The sequence below is a fragment of the Eleginops maclovinus genome, chromosome 9 (assembly GCF_036324505.1).
Source record: "Eleginops maclovinus isolate JMC-PN-2008 ecotype Puerto Natales chromosome 9, JC_Emac_rtc_rv5, whole genome shotgun sequence".
NCBI classification, from domain to species: Eukaryota; Metazoa; Chordata; class Actinopteri; order Perciformes; family Eleginopidae; genus Eleginops; species Eleginops maclovinus.
The window spans coordinates 2,759,280-2,783,785 of NC_086357.1; positions in this window are offsets into that span (position 1 = coordinate 2,759,280).

Here is a 24,506-nt window from a genome sequence, read left to right on the forward strand (position 1 = left end):
CGTGAAACTGTAAACGTCACCCTCTGTAAAGTTCCTGCCAAGAAACTCGACTAAATCCAAGACATGTCTTCTACTTTGGTCCGTGTTAAATAAATAACGACACAAATAAAACTTTGGTGGGAGTGGATTAAAAATGAAGAGCTGCTGCACAGAGTAAAATCAGTCATGTTCAATTAAGCCCTTACAACCAATGTTCTCTCTAAAGCCGGGGTAATTTGAAGCTCCCTGATGTTTTCATACAGTCCTTTTCTACTTATCTCCACATAAAAGGGGCAGTTCAGAAATTGTTGTCCCAAAGTAAGTTCTAAAAGACCTTCAAATCATTAAGTGTGAATTTTCAAAGAGCTGCCGATTGAAAGCCAATGGGAAAGTCCTCACACTTTTATCTTGGATGTTAAAGAAAAAGATGAGGATCTTGAGCCGGGGCCTTTCAGATAAGTGAATATATTTAATTTTTGAAAGAATCACAGAGTTGGTGTCTTTGGTCCTCATGCCTACTGGGACCAAGGCGTGAAGAAGTCAAAGTTTTTTTTGCCCCCCCCCCCTCATCCATCCCTCACCCTGCTGTACTCATAAAGAGGAATAGGCCCTGAAACCTCACTGGGCCTCTAAGTTGATTTATTTATCAGGTCTACTCAGCTCCCGAGTGATGGCTGTGTGTGATGGATACCCAGGGGTGGGTCTTGGCAGAGCAGCAGCAACCCCCCCCCCCAGCTCACTCCCTCGCCGTGGCATCAGAGCTCACGCCTGACACCGGGCTTTCATCGCAGGGCACGGCTCAGACCCCGGCTCCTAATGAATGCCGAGCCGGCATGCTGCTAGCATTTGTACCAATGTGACTGACCATTAAACACAGACAGGTTAGCTTTCACATTCCCACCAGTCCCTCACCGCCCCCCAACCCGCTGTGGCTCAGACGCTGTACATCCCCCCCATATGCCACAGCTGTTTGTTTAGCCCGGAGAGAGCTCTATGTCGTCCTGCCAAAAACTGCACTCCTGGAAACCACACTTGCAACAAAACCGAAACTCCCTCATCAACCTGATATGGGAAAAAAGACAGACAGACACACTGGAACTCTTCCTCTGGAAAAACAGAACTTTTGGCCCCCCGCTGTTGAGAGTCCCCAAAAAGTCCTTTAGTCATTTGTTTCAAAATGGCTGCTGTTGGTTACAGAGAACACTTATTTGTTGTTGTTTGGTTTTCGCCGCTGTGTACCAACATGTTAGCGGCACGGGGACCCGCTGATAGAATGAACATCTGGCTTTTGTGCATAGCTGAAAGAGCACACATATATTATACATGATGTTCTGTACATCTGCCAAAGAGCCAGCCTGCATGTTCCTGAATCAATGCAAACACAAGAACACACAATAACACACTCTTTCTCTGCTATTTGAAATTAGTTAACCAATCGCATTTCCCAAATAATATTTTATCTCTATTGGTTTCAATGGGATTTTTGAACAGAATTCTGAGCTTGCTGAGTTGGTTTGCACCTGGAGCAGACAGTTAAAAATTGAGTTTTCCAATTAAGGAAAATCACAGAGAAAACAGATGGATTGCCAATGGTGTTACAGGCAACACCTGAATTCTGTCTATAATTATACCATGCTCATGTTGGGAGGTAAATTAGCTGAAAACATAAAATCTCTTGATGTAATAATCAGAAAGATTTTTGTTACACTGCATTGTACGGCACATTTAATTAAACCAAAGACACGGCCCCCAGTCCTTCAGCTAACATGAAAGCCTGTGGCAATGCAGTATTGTTTGAATTAATTAATGGCCACTTAGGACTCTGTATAGAAGAATGACCATGCAAAGGAAATTAATAGTATACAAGGCATGAAAATGCTTCAACCTGCCATATTTGAACACTAAATTGTCCAGTATAACATGCATGGCAGCCATCTGAACACTCAACAGTAATTCCTCCAGGGTCTGAGTTAGTGAGGTTCCACTCGCCATCTGTTTCATGACTGTTATGCTAGCACTTATTCTCTCATATTTTCAAAACTAGCAGAGGAAAATAAATTAAACCAAAGCAGATGGTATTTTCTCTAAGAAGTGAGCTTAATCGAGAAATCTAGCGATCAAAGTAAGAGCTCATGGGGGGGAACAGGCTGATATTACTGTTTGTAACTTTACTAGTTGTATGGAATAGGACTTAATTCAGTATCCGTAACAACATTGTTAATATACAACCCATTTACCAATACTTTCTGTTTGAAGGAAATGCTGACTGGATGTAGAGTGCGGCAGAGATTGTAGGCCTACCCAAAGGATTGGGATTTTCCCATTGGATCTATTCAGTGAGATGGCGTTAGGTATCTTTAGTCACTTTTTGGCAACCGTTGGTATGCTGACGTATTTATGTCGTAGAATAAACGTTAAAAAACGTTTCACCTTGTGTTAACAAGAGAACTTATCTCAGACATGTAACCAAAAACACATTCAAAAAACCACAGACTTCGAAGTATCAAAATGCTAACTCATTCCGAGGTTTTAGAACTCAATCCTGCACCACTCTATTCTGTCCCAAAACAAGTTACCGTTTTGGTTCTTTTGACAAACAGAAGTAAAACTCTTGCCGAAAGAAAAATTGCTACAGTGCAAACTTCATCCCGAATTGCACCACACCTACCCAGCTATATCTGTGAAAGCGCACTTTTATGATGTTGAAAGTCTGACTGCTTGCTTTTGTTGCCCAGTTGGACCTATTCTTAACCATTTTGTTGTAATCCGAGATTTTAATCAGTTTTTAATCCAGGAGAAACTAAATTAAACAAGGAAGGGGTAGCTACATGGCTAGGGATGGTATACTTTTATAGGCTGACCCAGAAGCTAGCATCGCAAGGACTCTTAAATATCCCTTTGGATTTTAGCAGAAAATAAGCTCTCTGCTAAATACGTTTATGATACTTACATGTTTGTTTGCAAGATAATCTCTGCATATTAACACCACTTTATGATTTTTGAAGTGTAAATGCGATTGCTAGAACTAAAAAGCTAATGTTGGCTAAAAACAAACAACAGCTTGGTCACTTGACCTCGCATCACCACAGCTAAGCTAAAGGCAGTTCATGTTTGGTACGAGGACGTTTAGTACTGCCAATATATCACCTACTAGCAACCCACCTTTTTTATTACACATAGAAGCTTCAGAAAAATCAAAAAGGTATTTACTGAAGTATTTTATGTTCAACCTGTGTTATCCACAGATTGTATCTAAATAATATTTCATGTATATATTCAGAATAGCGAAGTGTTTCACAAATAGCCTTATAAAACGCAAGTTTAAACAACATTACAATAGGATATCTACAGTGCAGTCGGAATATTACAGATCAAGTCACATCTTCTCAACTCGAAAACAAACTGATTTCCTTATACTACCCGGACTCCTATCTAACACTTTAAAATGGACCTTCTAAAACACTCTGGGTTAAGTACTCATTCCTGTTCCACTCTATTGAGAAAAATGATTACTGTAATGACATGAATAAACATGTGAATACTTTCTAAAGAATACAATAATTACAATTCTTCCACAGCAAATTACTGATGAAATAAAGGTTTTAACAGTCTTGGATTAACACAGCAACTCTATTCTGCAGCATACTCACACTCATGCACACACAACACCAATTCTAAATAGATCCAGTGAAATTCACTACACCGGGTAATACATCTCACTGTTGGCTTAGAGTCCACAATATGTCAAATTGTCTCCTGACATAACGCAGCACACCCATCGCCTTATGTGTCACATCTATTTGCTGTCAACTGCTGCGAGTGTGTGCTCAACATGTAGCACGATCGGCACTTCTGTTCTCACAGGAAAGTTTCACTGTTCCATGTCGTCTATCCATAAGAGTGATAATTGGGTAATGAGTAAATAAACAGCTGGAGTCTCTGTGTTTTAGCTGTTCACATTGAAAAAAGTTAAACGTATGACTAGAAGTGAACACACACACAGTTACTAAGCCCCACACACACATACACACACACACACACACACACACACACACACACACACACACACACACACACACACACACACACACACACACACACACACACACACACACACACACACACACCACACACACACACACACACACAGTTCTCTTCGACGTTCCTTCCAACACTACTGAGGTAAACTTGTCACAGAGGGAGCAGCTATTTGGGGGCCATCTTGTTGTGTGTGTCTCCTTGGCTGAACTGCAGGGAACAATGACAGGAAGGAAGCAGGCTGGAGGTGAGTGAGGTGTGAGAGCCCTAAGAGTGTGTATCCAAGCCCTAATTAACTCTCTGCTGCTTCCTCTCTCGCTGGCATCCCTGCCTTCCTGGGGCACATGCCAGTTACACGGATGGTGTGTGTTTACGCATGTGTGTACTGTGTGTATTTGCGAGTATCACTGTCACCACCGATTGTTCCCCCCCCCCCACACACACACACACCATCTTTTGGCACGCCTGCCCTCCTGTGTCAGGTTTTTGTGAAGCATCCAGAGCCACCGGATGGAGCATAATTACCCTCTGCTCGCCGTGAACCCGTGTCCCCCAAAACAAGAGCTTTCTGAGACTGTATCCATAAACAAAGCAGGCTCCCTCCTCCTTGTTTGCCACCCACTCATTATGGGTGTAGTGCACACCTGGTCAGAGAGTGGCCCCGAGTCTGACAGCAGCTTTTTAATGACATCTCAACATGGTAAATGTTCCCTAACAATACTGTCTTGTATAGTAGGTTCTGACCCTCTTCTTCAACCAGGAGCTATAAGTAAGACCTGCGACGGGGGGCTGCTGTTTACTGGAAATGTATAAAACAAAAAAATAAAGCTATTTATTCATCCTGAGGTGCGCAAGCAGCCCGGCCCCCCATTTTGCTAAGCCCATCGCTTTGAGTAGCCTTGTCAGAACTTGATGCAAGCCATTAAAGGCAGTGATGATGCACTACGGAGTGCCCCCCCCAACTCTACTCTGACAGCCGCAATGTTGCCGCCAAGATGCAAAGCTTTAATACATGACTAGGAAGGCGTCCAAAGACCAGAATAAATAAACGAGGGAAAAGATGAATGCATGCGCCAGTGAGGCAGACAGCTGAACAAACGCAATGACTTAGAAAATTTGCCTAACAGCTCACTCTTCCCCCACTCTTTACACAATCAACCATGTAAATTATTGAGATATCATGAAAAATAAATAGTTCAATAAAAAAAAGGCTCTGCTAAGGCCCAATTATGCAGTTTAGCCGCATATATCTTTTTTCTCCTCTGTAATTAATGGAGTGAAAAAGATGATTGTTTACGTGGAAAACACAATGAGAGTGTGGAGAAGATCCTGAGAAAAGAGGACACGGACCACCACCACATACTGTAACAAAAAAAGGAGCTATGCTGCAACTTAACCACTAAATTACACCAAATACTGTATCAGACAGTAAGAGTGAAAGCGCCCTTATCTAGTCTTAAAACTATGACTACTTGCATTTTTTCCCCCTATTAAGCTAGCATTGTAAGGGTTCACAAAAAGTCAAATTGATTTTCCATTGGATATTAGCAGAAAAAAAACTCTGTAGAAAAAAAAAAAGTATGATACTTATCCGTTTTGTTCAGCAGGATAATCTCCACATATTAACACCACTTTTGTAATTTTTGAAGTGTAAATGCAATCGCCAGAAATAAAAACCTAACGCTATCTTGTAAACAAGATAAACAACGACCACATGGCTCCATGTCACCACTTATCTAATGTTTAACTAAAGGCTGCTAATTTTGGTGTGGTGATGTTCAGTTGTCTCATTTAGTCACTTGATAGCAACTGCCGTTTTAGAAGTTCCACACATTCACCAGTGGAGTATTTACTGTCGTACTTGATGTTGTAGAACAGCTTAAAAATCTTTTCAGCTTCTGTTAACCAGAGACCTTATTTCAAGCTACGAACCACAATCAATAATAAAAAAAAGATTTTCGACAGGCTTAACATTAATTAATTTCTGTATTTTACGACTCATTCGTGTATCAGTCTATCAAGGAAAACAATTGCTGTAACCACTAAAATCCAGAGAACAGAGGCCTTGGACCACCACCACATACTGTAGCTGTCAGCCTTTATCTCTCCCATCCAAAGGGGTTATCTAAGAAATCAAATCAGGTGAACTTGACATGGCTCACTTCGAATCCTAGTCAGGTTATCTCCGTAGCTGCAGCGGCTCCATCTTTGAAGCATTAGCTCAATGAGTCCAGCAGAAGGGGGAGTGCAAAGGCTGTGTTAAATGTCCATTGTTTTTAACGGTTTCAGGCTTTATCCCTATGTTCTCCAGTGGCGCCTCCTCAAAGAGTAATGCCCTGGGAGTCCAGGAGCTTTGAGCTGGGACTAGCCCTCTTCCTCTGGTCCTTACATGTGATCTCCTTGATTTTAATGAGGCCACATGGACCCCCTGTGATGTGCTTTGGAGGATGAGGAGCACCCGCACCCGCTCTGAGGCCGTGATGGTGGTTGAACACCGCGGTGACCCCTTCTCCCCCACCCCTCGTTTCAGCCGGGGCCTCTCAGGCAATTCTAATGTTTTATTAACCAGGTTCAGTGGTTCACACTCTTTTGAGGAAAGACAACAGCCTGTCAATCATCCGCCTGTATAAAGTGCACTGTAGCTTCACAATGGAGCCCGCATGTATCATATGTACTGGATCGATAAGAATTCTTTCTGACTGCTCGACAGAAGATGTCAACAGCGTTCTGCACCTGAATATTAAACACACCTTGGGAGGCCTCCATATACATTTAATGGCAGTGATTTAACTAGCCAAATAATTAGTCCTGTCATGTAAGCATGATGGAAAAGTATAATCATGCTTGTAGGTGATCACTTGAGACAGCTAGTACTCACAGTACCTAAGTTGGTCTATCTTAAAGGTCCCCTATTATGCAAAATGCACTTTTTGATGTCTTTTATATGTGTCCCTGGTGTGTAAGGAGACTCACAAAGTGTCAGAAAATACAACCCTCTCTCTTTTCCTCCTTACCCACATCTAGTTCTAGTGGTAATCACTGAGAAGTGTTTCAGAAATAATGCTTGATGTGGTTTGGAACATTACATGGGATTTAATCACGGCAGCATTTAGCTTGAGTTTCTCTATTAGAAACTTCTCTCTTCAGAGGAGAGAGAAGTTTCTCTGTTAGAAACTTCTCTCTTCAGAGGAGAGATCATGGTGCTCCAAAGGGGCGTGGCCAGCTTCAGGTCCGCTCAAATTTAAAGCGACAATCACAGAATCAGCACTTCAGGAACAGGGCTGAAATAGAGGGGGATGAGGCATGCTACAATGGTTGATCTGTTTGGTATTTTGAGCAAAACACTTCACAGACAAGTTTTGTATAGATATGGCCCTACATTATATTGTTTAAATATAGTATAATAAGACACCTTTAAGTTGCCAGCTCATTTTGCATTCATATATTGATAGATTTAGAGTCACGACATCTACTGCACGTCTGTCTGTCCTGGGGGAGGGATCTCTCCTCTGTGGGTCCAAGGACAGTGGGTGTCATATTCATATTCTGTACAAACTGTAAGGTCCACTGAGACAAATGTAAATTGTGTGATATTGGGTTTTATAATAAACTTTGATTGATTTGATTGAGTACAAAAATATGTTTCATGTGGCAATACTGAACATTTTAAATTGCAGTAATTTAGCAACTTATTTTAAGGATTGTACAAGACTACACTGCTATAATGTGCTTTTTTTCATTCAGCACAGCTGGGTCTTTCACTGCAGCTTTTCCATACAGGTCCAGCTTTAGTTTATGTGTCTTTTAGGTAAGTAAAATCCAACTATAGGCTGGCTGAGTTTAGCTGACTGCATCATCATCATCATCACCACCATCATCATCATCATCATCATCATCGTCATCATCATCATCATCATCATCATGGGCCATTCTGTGAGTTGGAGCTAGGTTGAGGGCTTTTACTACTTGTTATGATTGGAACAACTGGTGGTGGAAGAAGTGCTCAGATGTGTAACTTCATTAAAAGTAGCAAAACTTAATTGTAAAAGTATTCAGTTAGAAGTAAAAGTCCTGCATTTAAAATCTCACTTGAGTAATAGTACAAAAGTATAAAGTATTTGCCTTAAGTCCATTTCAGAATCATAAATATTAAATTACTGAATTATGATCAGTGGTGAATGAAGTAATCAGATCCTTTAATGAAGTGAACCTAGCAATACTTTACTTTTGAAACGCTCTATTACAAGTAAATGTCCCATATTGTTAAGTTTAAGTAGGAACTATATCAAAAGATAATGTACAAAATCCAAGTACAAAATGTAAAAGTTCAAATTCTGCAGAAAAATGGCCTCCATATGTGATATGGTATTGAATATATGACATTATGAATAATATGGTTGCATCAAGAAGTATGTTAATGCTGCAGACCAACACATTTTTATACACACATTATTGATGTTAAGAACTTCCTTTAATACACTGCCCGGCCAAAAAAAAAGTCACAAGCCTGTGGGGGCAGTGCTATGATCTGGGGTTGCTGCAGTTGGTCTGCTCTAGGTTCAGCAACGTGCCCAAAGAATGAGGTCAGCTGACTACCTGAATATACTGAAGGACCAGGTTATTCCATCAATGGATTTTTCTTCCCTGATGGCACGGGCATGTTCCAAGATGACAATGCCAGGATCCATCGGGCTGAAATTGTGGAAGAGTGGTTCAGGGAGCATGAGACATCATTTTCACACATGGATTGGCCCCCACAGAGTCCAGACCTGAACCCGATTGAGAATGTTTGGGATGTGCTGGAGAAGACTTTGCACAGTGGTCTGAATCTCCCGTCATCAATACAAGATCTTGGTGAAAAATGAATGCAAGACAGAATTAAATGTTGTGACGTTGCAGAAGCTTGTGGAAACGATGCCACAGCGAATGTGTGCTGTAATTAAAGCTAAAGGCGGTCCAACGAATATTAGAGTGTGTGACCTTTTTTTTGGCCTGGCCAAATATTGTATAATTTTACAGGTATTGCGCTGGTTGAATTTTTTTCATAAATAAAACATGAATTAATAGATGTGTGGGAGTATTTTTTTATTTTTTTAGGTAGTGGAGTTAAAGTATAAAGCAGCATTAAATGGAAATACTAAAAGCTCAATACTTCAAAATTGTACTTATGGACAGTACTTAAGTAAATGTACTCTGTTACTTTCAACCACTGGGAACAACATAGCAATTAAAACAGAACGTGGGATAAAGGGTTTAGAAAAAGTATGCCAGTCTTGTTTCTCAATCACTGAAGAGATCCACCATGTATTCCACTTGTGAATGTGATTTCAATTCACAGGCATGTACAACAAAGCCCAAAAGTATTGGAGTTAATGGAAGCAGAGACGACATTAACCTCCTCTCGTGTGCGATGTGTCACTTCACACACGCACCCTCACCAACACTGTTTCTGCATTACAAGCGTGGAAACTGTATTACAATATAGTGCCTCATGGCTTATCCTAACCCTAAGCAGTAACTATGGAACTCACCTTAACCAACAGCCCCAAAATCAATCCAAAAATGTCTTCATAACACATCGGAATGTCAAATTTGGTCCCCGTGAGTATAGCTTTACCAAACACACACACCCCCGCTCGCAGAAGTCTGGGGAGAAGCCTATATGAAGCATCTGTTCCAGTCACGGTGTCTCTCTCTCTCAATTACACCAACATTTGAATCCGCACAAGTCATTACCGCTCCCTAAAACAGCATTTGCAGGCGGAGGAAGGGGCACGCGCCTCCACACTTGTTGTAAATCGAATTTCATTTTGAATCTCAGCCTCAGCTGCTGATTGGGTCAGCACCGTCAGGTTGCTTTCTGTTGCTAGTCTAAAGTGGATAAACATGAACTTAAAGAGGCACTGAGAGTTATTTTGTTCAACTCATATCTGTCCTCTCTCCTCAAACACAACTCAACTCTAGCTTCATGGCATTGCGTATGCATTTCCTGTTTTCTACAGCTTCCAGTGATGATGGGTGCTATTCAGTCTGAATTGCTAGAAAAAAACCCCCTGATAGATATTTCTGTCAGTGTAGTCCGTATACACACCAGCACAAACAGCCAGTTCCATTTTATTAAAATAAAAAGACCTCTTGACACTATTCAGGATGTTCTCATATAGCATTCGATTGTTATTGTTTCTTATTTTTATATTCAAAGAGTGAAGGTTGTTCACTTCCTACGGATGGAACTATTTTGCCGCTGTGTCTGTTATTTTTAGAGTATATTGATATTTGATGAACAGAAACAGTCATAACATAAAGTAAAAGAAACAAATAACTTGATATTTGGCCTTTTGGGTCTTGAATAATAGTAAATAAAATGATATATCTCAACTGTTATAACTGACCTGAAGTAATCACAACATAACAAATATCCAGATATGATTTGCTACGTGAAAACCAAACATTTAAGAAGTTATAACAGGAAAATCTTTACAAAAAGGCATCCCGTAGAGGCCATAATGTGTCGGATTTGTTCTGCTTTTCTCTCAGTAAATATTGCATAGAGAGTAAACAGATGAAGACGACAGTAATGACTTCAGTGGTGACTTTACTTTCTGCTACTCCGTTCAAATGGACCCTCAGTGGAAGCAGAGAAAGGGCCTTTCTCCGTGACGTGTCCCACAACAGAGTTGTGAAGGGCAGGCTCAGGAGAGGAAAGTGACATTTAGGAAGAGCTAAAACAATGGAACAGTAGTGCTTTAATGTCTCATAAGACGTCCTCTAAACATGGCTTTTCCATCTGAGAGCATCTCCATGCTGAGTCAAGTGCACTAACTGTGCATGAAAGAGCTCGTTCCCTCAGGACGCCGCTGCCTGATACCCGCAAGAATAAACTGGCCTTTAACCGCCAGACTCCACACACACACACACACAAACAAACACACACACACACACACACACACACACACACACACACACACACACACACACACACACACACACACACACACACACACACACACACACACACACACACACACACACACACACACACACACACACACACACACACACACACACACACACACACACACACACACACACACACACACACACACACACACACACACACACACACACACACACACACATACACACACACATACACACTGAGGCTTTCTGTGCTACAGGGACAGAACAACACCAGGACCAGAACCAAGAGTGCACATCTGCAGGGACCTGACACTGCAGCCTGCCCTCTTCCACATCTGAGAAGTAAGGCCATGATAAATGTTTCACCTGTCCTTTTCTTTGCTTTCTGTTTTATATTGAGCATTGGATATTGACAATTGAAAAAGGGAACATTTGTTCAGAAAGACAGGTTTTGTATTTGAACATGCTGCTGCCGTCAAATGGTGTAACATCTCTTTCTAACTACTAAACAAGGCGTTGTGAGAGCAATTGTACACAGTGCATTTAACTTGAGAAAGGAAAAGGAGAGTGTGAACAATGTAGCACTGACAAGAAATTTAAATACATTTCAAGGTTCAAAACTATGATACAGTTAAATTGTCACTTTCTATATCCAAATTAAGTCATATTAATAAGTTACTAAGGAATAAAAAAATATAATTATAAAAAGAAAATGTACTACAGTATCTAATTAGCACACATTTATTCTGAGTTTTTAGATACAAAGCCCTTATTTATGAGACAATTAAACAAGTTAAACCTGATTTATTTTGACAGAACTAGTACACAATTTAAATAATGTAATCTCACATCATAATTTCACATTATTTAATTTAATTTTGTTGAAAAACAAACTCAGATGTCAAAATTAGCAAGGTATATAACCAGGTTACAATTGTATGGAAGCCCAGAGGTGCCAGACACAGAAATCATGGCTGGATACACTGTTGCTCATAAAGTTGGAATCAAATATTCTTTACCTCTTCTCATTAAGTGATTGCGACAACCTGATTTATTCTTGATAGGTGAAGTGTATATATTCTCAAAACATATCACAGAAAATGTAATCACAATTGAAAGAGAAATGTGTCTGAAAACTAAATTATTCCAACTTTATGTGCAACAGTAGTAGCAAAGAAAACTATATAAAACTATAATGAAAGTTATGAGAAATTCAAAGACCACCTTACTATCTCTGATTACTCACGCTGTTTTTTTCATTTTCACTCGTCATTTGTATAACTTTTTTACTTTGTATCTGTTTCTTTCTTATTTTCTTTGTTGTAATACAAATGCTATCATATTTGAAACCAAAATGCATAAGTTAAACAAAATCACATACTAACAGTTTTTGGGGAAGTCCATCTGTGCCAGAGAACAAGTTGAAACATTCATGGTCAGTCACAATTATTGGTTCTTTTTTTTAATCTCTTCCACCTTTTATCAAAAAACACATTTTTATTTTCTATTACGAGATAATATTTACTGCCATTGGATTTCATAATGTCTAAAATAATTTGGATTGGCTGGACTTACATACCAGACCATACATTTCACTGATAGTGTAGTACTGATAATGGCAGAAGTCCCTTGCGGTGTATAAGAGGGAATAAAACAAATCCAGACTCAGGAATTGTGACGACTTGACCTTTGAGTTATAAAACCAAAAAAGATTTCATGCAATTTCATTGAGACATCCTCTGTCAGAAAGTGGCCTTTTCTCAAGTTGAGATTAAAATTAATGGATGAGATTGTTGCCCCCCGTACGCCACCACGGGCCGCTCACAACAGTTTGGAGCTGGCTGCTCAGGAAAACAAATATTTTTTTGCCAAGTGGCTGTGGCTGTGAACAACATACATCCCGCAGCTCTGATTTTACATCCTGTCACATTAATCATTCAAAGCACTCTATATAAATATTAAAAGTAATAGCTTCCCTATTCAGCTATTACTCCATCATTCCCTGAAATCATCATGAAACATTCAGAGCCTTTTAGAAAATTTACACACTTGAATTTGATGGCGGGGAAAGCAGGCTGTCAGAGTGCGAGGTCCTGGAAGCTTAAATAATAGTGGAAAGCTGTTTATGGAACATGCTTTATTTATTCATCGTCTCAGAGTAAGGTCTTCAGTTTAGATGGGGAGGGAGAACCAGTGAGACAGGGAGGATGGAGAGGGAGAAAATCAAAATAAAAGAGCTATCTGGGGGAAAAAGCTGTAACATAACTCTTCTTCCCACAGTGCAATAAAAGAGGGAAAAATGCAGAGTCCATGAGATTCTCAGCACAAGGTCAATCAATGGAAGGACTCCGGGTCCAGGAGCAGCTAATGGATTGTGAAGACGAGTTGCAGGGTTATGAATTTTTAACCAGTTCCTCCTTCAGCCCCAGACCTCCATAAATCAATGACGACTTATTGGAGAAGATCAATTATGCAAACTTAAAAACATTTAATGACAGATAATGAAGAGGTCCCTGGAGGCTGGAATCCCAGGAATCATTGGGAGGAGCTGGAGCCGAACCATGGAACAACTTTCAAGACCACGACCTAAACACCTCTCTCTGACACAACTGAGAGGAGGTTAAACCACTGGTGGGGATTACGGATGTGGTTCTGGATGAGTGAGAAATGCTGCACAGTTTTAAACATCAAACATCTGAATAAGCAGAACCTATTTCAGTTTGATGTGTTGGTGTAACGGCTCACGGTTGAGTGTGACAGTTCATAGAAAAATGGCGTGGCAGATGAGGAAGAGGGGATCGTGAAGCATCTGATTCGTTCTCTGGCTTTTATTTGAACTCTAAGGACGGTAGAACAACACAATGTCCACCGCACTTTAATTCAATTAATAATATAAAGTTGAACCTAAAATGTTTTATTTAAACTTAATCTTATTGCGTTCAACTAACCTAATAAAGTTATATGAAATCTGTTGACATAAAGCATTTGTTGACATTAAAGTCAACGTTTGATTTTTTTCAGTGTAGTGTGTTATTTGTTACTAGACAAGAGGTAGCTATACAATCGCCAAGAAAAGCACATTTAGTTTACCATAGATGAATGAAACAGAAATCAAACACCATACATATGAAAAACTTAGTTTGAAAATCGTACAAGAGCACAATAAAAACAACACAATGTCCTTTTTAATATCACGTTGTACGTCACACATTTCTTCAAGATAACACAAAAAGAAAAGACGGAAAAATCAACTGTGTCAAATGTTGCCATAGTTACCAACAACATGGCGCCAAGTGCGTCTTAATTGTGCCGAAAATCAGTTTTAACTCTCCAAAATGCTATTTCATATGGTTAATGTGCAACGTAAAAGTGTTCCCACAGGAAACGTAACTTAAAATAATAAATGAACCAAACATCATAGAGGTACATTTCACAAAGAAACATTCACAAACTAAGAATTATTTATACACATTTTTTACTCTTTACAAAAGATTTTCCCCTGCAGAAGAAAGAAACTGCCACCTTAAAGAGCTCTGTGTGTTATTGGCATCATTTCCCCGAAGCTCATCATAAAAATGCCCCCGGGCCGCCCCCTGTGGTAGTAATCTCAAATCACTGAGCTCTAAACAATGTTAAGCACAAGCGCGCGCATTAAAAGGCTCTCTGCAAATCTGTCCCCTCCACTCACGTCCCGCTCAGAGCTGTGACCCTGTCACCGCATGCTTTTATGTCGTCTGTGTCCTTCCAACAATTCATGTTTAATGTATCACTTCTCTTTTACTCGTCTAGCCATTCGCACAGGCTGTTCAAAAGATTGTACAGCAGCTTTAGAGCTTGTTATATCTCTATCGGAAAAGTAATAATGCGCCATCTGCTCTCTTAAATTCAGAGATTAGGGCACCTTTAAACAGGTGTTTAGGATCGGCCAATCATTGGGCCGTGAGTGAGGCTGAATCCGTAATATCTGCGGGACTATTTGTAATTATCAACAACCCTCCTGTTGTGCTCGGGTCAAATCTTATAGTATTTACTTCTTTCATCAATCATATATAGCATATATGCTTTATTATATCCTCCACAGTAGGTATTTAAACATATCAAATTGCTGATCACCGTGCAGTTCATTGGATTTTGAGTGGTTCAATCAACTACCATAATACCTATGGTGTTCCTGGTTGCCATAGGAAATGAATACCCTACCCTGACAAAACGTAAACATTGACTTTAATCAAATATATTTTGTTTGTATTTGTATTTTGTAAATGTGTTTTCTTTGCAATTGTATACCTCTTGTCTAGTAACAAATAATACTCTAAACTGAAAAAACTCAAACGTTGTCTTTAATTAAATGTATTTTGGCAACAGATTTTGACTAACTGTATTAGGTTAGTTGAAAGCAAAAATATTAAGATTAAATACAAATATTAGTATCAACTTGATATTATTGCTTTCAACCAAACTAATAATTCTTTTTGACATAATACATTTAATTAAAGCCATCTTTTCAGCTTTTCAGTGTAGATTATGTTCATCCATCAGATACTACACACCCACAAATCAACTGATGTTTATTTTGGAATACATTTTCAGGGTCTGTTCTTTGTTTAGTTCAGTTATTCATGTCAACCAGTGGTCTGAGACATTGTTTACAGCTTAAAAGGGTGTGACATAAAATGTGGTGATGTTTAATGATTATTGTGTTAATGTAAGAGAAGTTAAAAAAAGACCAGGAACAACAAAGTAAGGTGGATAACTGAACAGGACCAGAGGGTTGAACAGGTGTTTCTGTTTCCAGGCTCGAGTCATTTGGCCGTGATTAAGGCTGAGTCGTACGATCGGTGGGACTATTTGCAATTATCGACTTTGCTCAAACTGTGTGCACACTGCTTAAGAAACAGATGAGATGGAGAAGAAGAGGGAGGAAGAAACAGATATGAGCGAGGGACGGGGGGTGGATCAAAGCGGATCTAAGCAAATGCATCATGGCTCAGGTCATTTGTGTTTACATCGAGGCAGGGAAATTCATTTTTTATTACTCTGGGTACTGTATCAATCCCACTGACAATTCCTCCCAGATGTTAGCGAGCGTCCCCCGGGTGTCTGAGCGGGGCTGATGGAGAGACGCAGAACGGAGCTCACATCTGTCCCCCTCGCCTGTTTTCTCCCAGAGAGCAACCTTTTCATCACTCTGACAGTGAGGAGAAAGTGCTCTCCGAACGTACAGAACTCCTCCGTAAGTGCAATACATTCTGAGAGAAAAGGTGTGTGTCTTTCTGAGTGACGTGTGTTTGGTTAGATTCTCCCCGTCCATGATGCCAGAAGGTCACTTTCCTGCTCATCTCTGGTGGTTGGAGGAGGTAAAGAGGCACTTAGCCGCTGATGGGCTTCACTTCTCGCTGTTGATTTCTTCTCCCATTTTTTCCAAATGTTCCTCTGAGACATAATGACATATCATTTGGAATGACATTTCATTTACTAATTTGCTGTATTTTCACATCTTTTATTAATTCAATGTTCCAGATAAACAGGTTTTTTAAATCAATACTGATTTTTTGTTATAAAAAGGGCAGTTTTAGTTTTAGAATGTAAGTCTTTTAGTATTTCTTGATATCAACTCATTTTTGAGAAACGAAAAAGCCTTCAGAATCTGTGTAAATATCCAGAATGTATCATCAAAACAATTAAGATGGAGGCCATGTTCCAGAAACACTGTATTTTTTAAATCAATACTGAATTGTTTGTATTCAAATGGATGGTTCTAGTTTTAGAACTTTTAGTATTTTACTTGTTGTTGATATCAAATCTTTCCTTAGGTGAGAAAAGCTTTCAGAATTGGCGAAAATATCCAAAATGTATCATCAAAACAATTAACATGGAGGCGGCAGGGCTGAAAGGAGAGTCTGCAGTGACTCAGTCTGTCTTTGGGTTTGTGCAGGTACATCTTCACGCTCTGCTGGGTCTCGTCCAGACAGGAGAGATGACCCAGAGTCAGGCCAAAATGTTTACTGGCAGATGTGTTTTAAAGGAGCTCTCCTTAGCTGGTCATGGCAGCGGAAAATACCCTGCTGTTCGGTGCATCTGCAATTCGCCGCTCTTCCCAATTCCACCTACAAAATCCTGACCTTTTAGAGAAATGATGGATGAGCTGGCCGAGCTACTGCTTCTTCCCCTTTCTCATCTTTTTCTTTATTTTTTTTCCATTCCATTGAAGATTGAAGCTCTGTCTATGTTAGGCTCTGAGGCAAATTGTGCCCCTCCTTTGCTCACTGTTTCAAACCACTTTAAAGGCTGGTGCAGGCTCTGGCCGGAGCCCTTTGGCACTTGGCTTCTGTGCAACGGTTCGCGTCAAGAGCTACGATTTGTGATTTGCAGATGACATGAGCAATGCCTCGCTTGTGGCTGTTGAGGTGGTTTTTATAAAACAAAGTCAGTAATGTCCCATAAAATGTCACTGGGGCTTCACATCAACACTGCTGATAAATTGATTCAGTCCACACACTATTATGATGTGCTTTTAGTTTTGGGTTGTTTCAGTACATTTTAATATTTGTGCAAATGTTGTTTTTACAGACATTTCATTCCACAGCATTACATCTATTCCACAGCATATTAAGATATTGAATGTTTAAGCTTTGTTTCTCCCTGATCTCATGAGCACAGCCCTGCAGATAAGGCCTTCTGGTTAGCATGCAGGATGTTCACTATTTCAGACCAAGTTAAATAAATAAATATTTTTTAAACTAAAAAATGGTACTTCATTTTTTACATCAATAACCTTTACATAATTAATAGGCCCAGTCATACATTAGGTTGGCAAAGACTGGCTATAAAATGATAATCTGTGTTTTTAAGCTCTTTCCGTGATTAAAAGGTAATCGTTCTGCGTGCTAACTCTGCCTCTGACTGCCTGAAGACACTTCACACACCGATGAACATCCTCCTCTCAGTGTGATGAAGCTCTCTTCTCTGCAGGACTTTCCACCAGCCCTGATGGCAGCAGAAATATACACTTTATCAGACTTAAATTCATTATACAAGACATACTGTTTGCCTCATGGTACAAACAAGCATCACAAAAAGAGCTACAACAAATGTGTGAACATACCGAACTTAACAACAGATGTAAGGCAGAAATTGATACCAAACTTCAGACATGTTGGTACAAAAAGGAAAAAGTAGTTCCTTGAGCAAAATGTGTTGTGCACCTGTATGTGCAATCGGGTGATCAGCTGTGATTAACGGGGGTAAAAGTTGATTAAAGCAGACCTCAAACTCAGAATCATAATAAAGACAGTAATATCAAGTAAGTGCGCTTTAAGTTTTTACATATACATCCTGTCTTTGTCTCCTTACAGACATCAAAACAGGCAGGAAGTGGTAAGGTCCACCTCTTGTTAGATTTGATTGGATGCCTGGGCCCATGAGCGGCGACTAGTGGTGCTACTCTGTTACTTGTACTGAAATGTAATCATTTTATTATCATAATTGTCTAAAAAGTGTGATGTGTGGCACACCTTACCATTGGAAAACAATGTTTTTTGTAGTGATGCGTTTCTGTTCTAGTATTGTTGGGAGCAGGGTCTTAGCATAGCATGGCGGAAAGATTGTAAACAGCTAGCTTGGATCCACCCAAACGTTCCAAACTGATTCTAGCAGCACATCTAATGATCATTTACTGACACATTACCTCTTGTTTGTTTTAGCTGTACAAAATTGAATACCTAGGTCAAACCAAATGTATTAACATTGACATTATTGATATGCAAAAATCGCGCAAAACATGGTATTCATACAACGCCCAACTCGTATATTTCTGAAGGTAAATAATGAGGATATATAATATAAAGTGGGTGAGAGAATATAAAAGCATTTTTGCAATTACACTAATTCAGTTATCATTACCTAAAAACTGTGTTAAATTACTTTAATTGATTACATATCTGAAGCGTTATTATCGTTCTTGTTCTTTTACGTTTCCCTGAGTATAACATGATCATTTTGTCCTCAATTATGAAGTCTGTTTGACTAAAAGTTATAGTAATGAATCATTGAACATCCTGGTGAAGTTTAATTATAATGATTGATTGAGATAGCACCACACATGATGGTTTACAGGTGTATTTGATAAATTAGTAGTTTAAGCGCTACAAATAGCCACAGCTGTGCCTAAAGGTTGTGTGTAATGACAGCGGCTCTGACATCATTGGGAAACACCGCTGATACAAAACAGCCTCTTAATCGAAGGTGTGTTACGTCAAATTACTGATGGAGTGGAAATCAGTCCTGTGCATGCTCTGCAATCTGTCACAATCCAGTTTGGCCACTACAATAGTTTTCAACACCCGGTGTAATTCCCTTAGACTTGGTTTTGAGTCTTTATGCTAAGCTAAGCTAACCAGCTAGTTGTTACTTGGTATTTGCAGTACAGACAAGAGTTTGGTGTTAATTTCCTGATATTTTTGGTAATAAAGCTATACATTATCTTTAACAGAACCCCCTATTATTTAGACTCTACAGAAGGTCAACCCTGTTTGTGAACATGGACCTCTATCTTAACCGTACAATGTTCAGGATTTTGGGAATTGAAGCATATCTTACTTTGGCCAACAGTTCTCCGGAGAATACAATTTGCCCAGGGCATTGTTTAGTTTGAAAAATTCTCAACAAGAGCTTTTCTATTGGTCCCCCTCTCAAAAGATGGAATTGACAGAGTGTGTGAGATAGAGCAAACACAGGAGAGAAAGCTTTGACAGCATCCCAGACGGTCAATCCCAAGTGACTGTGTCCACTGATAATTTACTTTTCAGTAGAAGATGTGTTTACCAAGGGGTTACAATTGATGTGCTAAAATATTGATAAGGGACACTTTATAAGCTTGGGAAGAGGAGGGACGATTGACCCCATACAGGGGCGGATGTGCAGTGCCTGCTGATTGTTGCTCTTACAAAAGAAAATCCATACTACAAGATACACAGTACAAATCTCCTTCGGTAAATTAAATATTTAGCATGAACACTCTTCATTTCAGAGAGTTATGTAATTGTGAGCATAAATAAGCATGTTTCATTCCAATTTATCTAAGGTAATTTGCACATACGTTTTTTTGAAAGAACGTCAAGATTTTGTTTAAATGTGTGCCCTTTTGGATGGAAACCTGGTTAATGCAGGTGTGAACCAAGGAGCAACCCCCAGGTTTGAAATGTAAGCAAAAGTGCCATTAACCTGCATTCTTTCTAATGGCCACTCCAATGGTTGCATAAAGCAATCGAATGGAAAACAATATAATGTGTTGTTTTTTTCTCAGTAAACACTTTCCCAATGAGTTTTTGGCAAGGCTACAATGTAAATAACACAGGATAAAATTAGCATCAAAATATATACGTATCACAGTTAAAGTGAATTGAGGATGCAACTTGCTAACCAAGCTAGCAAGCCAACTTAAACAGCCAAGATGCCAAATTCAAGGCCTTAGAAACTGAACTCCACAAATGGATTAAAAACAGCAACACAATGCTAACATGTCAAATAGTATCATGAATAGGTTTAAATCCCATTTCAAACTCAACTGTTCAGGTTTATCAAAGGCTATACTGCATGTAATGCTGACAAAGGCGATATAATTTAACTAGCTATGGCTTATATATTTTTGAAGTGCAAATGTAATGACATGGCAGTATTGATGGATATGCCGGTGACATATGTGGCCTGGGGCTAGGTCAAAAACAGTGAGTCCTTCATTGTAATGCCTGCTCTACGGGGACCCTCGGACACATACCTCTGCCCCTCCGGCCGTTATGGAGCAGCCGAAGCCCACAATCCCTCTCTGATGAGACGTAGACGCTGCCTTCTTTGTCCATAGGCCTTATGGATCAGCAAGGTGTTACTGTGGCTGTCAGACGGGGTGAGCAATATTGACTTAAATAGCTTGACCTGGCTCATCCCTGATGGCTATACCTTTTCACCCCAACCTCTGAAATGTTCCAGCCAATGCATCATTCTCACCGTGCATTCGCTGCGGAGCAAGACGCCTGCCCACCGGGCAGCCCTTTGTCCAAATAAATTAAACCGCAGGAAGGGAAGGCAAGAGGAGGAAAAAAGAGGAAAGGACCCATGTCTCGACAGTTTAATTACCAAACTGAGCTCTTTGAGGCCTGGACAAACAGCGGGATGGATCTGGTCTCCTTAATCCCAACCTGCCATAAACAGACCTCCAGCGGCCTCAGAGAGGAGGACCATGGAGGGAACAAGGACCTGACAGTGTCCCTCAATATTTATTGGTGAAATGGTCATTTTTAAGGCTATAATTAGTAAGGAGTAATTACTTGTGTTTCAGTTAACACTACTGTATATATGTATGTGTGATATAAAATTAGCACATGTTATATACCTGTAAAAGACTTACTGGATACCTATAAAGGGAAAAATACAGTATGCAAGTACAAGAAGGCCAGAGGTTAGGGAATAAGAGGTAAGAACTTGTGGTTATAGGGTATAAATCACTAATGCAAGTCTCTTGAGATATATTGTCCTGACCTGTAAATGGGTTACAAGACAGGATAAATGACTGAAAAGGGGTAAATGCAAAGATAAAAGTTATGATGTGGCGTATTTAGGAATTTTTCGACAAAATGTATGGTTATGATTTACTACAACTGATCTTTACCTACCTGTGTATCCATAGTGACCTCTGCCCATGAACTACATGTGAAAATATAACTTTATGCTTTATATCGTATAATATTATGTGTTGTGCAATGTCCCTACTTAGTAAACAAAACAAAAAAATGACCAGCCTGGTTTTACTGTAATTTCGAAGCATTTGACTAAGCCTTGGAGGGGGGGCTGAGACTGTATTACTGTAGCTGTAAAATAGCTGTGTTTATGCTATGATGTGCCCATATTTGTTTACTCCACACTAAAAGATATTGAATATTTATAAGAGGAAAAGGATTTCATTGTAGGGAGAACAATTCTAATTTCATTCAGGTTACAAGACTATTAAATTCCATTGGCCGTTCCAGGTCAATGGAATAAGAACAAACAGCCAAAGTGATAGATTAAATATGGTGCTTTTAATGTCACATTTATTGCAGATTGGAACTGAATGTAAGGGCTTCCCATGTTAGGGTCCTTGGTCCTTAGTAATAATACTTCCCTTACAATGATGCCTCTGCCGGTAACTACCACATTGGTATCCTGTAAGTATAATTCATTAAATATTGGAGCAGATCCATATCGCATGCGGGATACATGCATTATTTTCCACTTACGTATATGAACAGCCTTTGCAGAGCATTGCATTCTCTAAGTGCTCTTTTAGTTTACACCATAATTGGTAGGCGGTCATAGAAAGCATTGATGAAATTGTTATGAAAGGTTACGTTCCACAGGTAACCGGCATTTAACAAGAAGTAATATATATTATTCTATACAGACTGTGCTTATCTAAAGGGAGATACAGGCTATATGCATGTCTTTGGAGGAATTTACATGCACCTTTATTACACACTAAACGAGAGGGAAACCTAAAAAGCATAATAGAGCCTCTTAAATGCTCCTGTGTTTACGATGCTATGTATGCATTTCTTATTTTTTTAACACAGCTGAATAATTTTATGTAAGAAATGACTAAACATTGCAAAAAGCTGTGTTCTTCTGCTTAATGTATTTGTTATGACACTAACAGCATTGTCAGTGTCTCATAAATCTTAATACATGGTAATCCTGGTAATGCTTTGATTTCACATTCGACCTTTAGGTGATTTGTGCTGACTGGCTCCAGGACACCATTAATGTTCATGTGAGTGGTTTACCATGTATATTTAATCCTTCTTCCACCCTATTACAGCCATGAATGGATTGATTTCTTCTTCTTTCTCTCTCTTTCGGGGCCCTCAGCTGCGTTAACTGGGAAAGCATTTAAGACGCTCTGATAATAGGTTGAAGTATCTCAGGGATGCCCTACAAAGACATATGATATATGCCATATAGATGATCAAAACTTCCCGTCCTGCTCCCTCGCATCCTCTATCCTGTCAGGCTCCAGCTCCACTGTAGGACATTAATGTGGTGAGCATGTCATCATGGTCAGGTGAAAAACAAAAATAGCTGCATGTACTCACAGTGATGATGACACATACACTGTCTGCTGAAGGGCCAGCACTTCCTCTACAGCACACAGGGGAGAGGGGGATTGTGACAGAATAAATTGGACATCCAAAGTGATATTAACACTGCTTTACTTTTGAAGTTGTGTAATATCAGCTGACAAGACAGGGATATCACAGAAATATATGCAGCATCTCGAGATACATGTGTGTGTTGCATTGGTGATCATTTGTATTCTTTTTCCGTATCACACGTGGAGAATCAGATCTGGTGGCGATGTGGAAATTAAGTGCAGCGCTCCCACAACCCTCCTCTGTCTAACTGTGAGGTTGCATGTGTGGACAAGCATGGCTTTAGGGTCCAATAATTGTATCCTTGATGTGTCAAAACATGGTGTTCCTCCAGCGTTGTGCTGAGCCCAAGCCGTCACGCTTCCTGCTGAAAGGTGGAGTTTAGATTTGCCCCGGCTTGTGAAGGCCCCGGGTCTTTTTGCGCCATGAGCTAATTGTGTATATTATCACACATTTTTGGTCTCTGTCCAGTCTACAGCAGCGAAACAAGCAGGACGCCTATCAAAACCATTATTCCCAGGTGTGAAAAGCTGTCACCTTCCTATGTGTCACTTTTGTCCCTCTGCCTTGTCCCACTTACTGGCCCATTTTGCCCGGGCAGGTGAAATATGTGCCACCTGCCAGTGCTGCCTGTTTGGCCGTTGGATTGATGGAACACATTCTCTGAGAAGGTGATGGTAGCTGACAGGGTCTTTACATCATTCTGCGTGGAAAAAACATCATTCTGCGTGGAAAAAAGGGGCAATGACCATTAATCAATACTATTTTCACGCACTGAGCAGAAAAAGACAGGGCTGATTCTATTTCCGAAACTTGCCCTTTACCTCTCTCATGCTACACTACACAAACAGAAAGCAGAGGAAAATCAATTTAATAAGGACTATTATTTCTTGCCTCAAACAGCTCGGACACAGACCGCAATGAGATTGGTAATTATCAGGCTGGTACTACTTGTCTGATGACAGTGAAGTGCTTGTTTTGTGGTTATTTTCTGTCATAACAGCTGCTTACCACAAATCCAAGCGATTTTATGCTACATTTCATCACTGACTGACCCATAAAGCATGTGATGAGTGCAGAGAGCTAACTGCCACACCCTGTTAAGTGAAGGCACGCACCAATGGCTGCCAACTTTCCATTCAGACCACAATCTAGTATGCACCGTGTCAACCCCCCACCGTCTTTAAACCATTTACCAGCCCTGCTGACAGCCAGAGCCAGCAAATCTCACTGATACTTCCTGGCAGGTCTCCGCTAAGAAAAGCTCTCCTATCTTTAGAGAAATGCCACCAATCTACCTTTTAATTTTACTTTTAAAAGGTGTTAGAGTCCTTCTTTATTCTAATGTTTGGATTAAAGTGCAGGAAGGAAATTGCAACACTGAGCAGA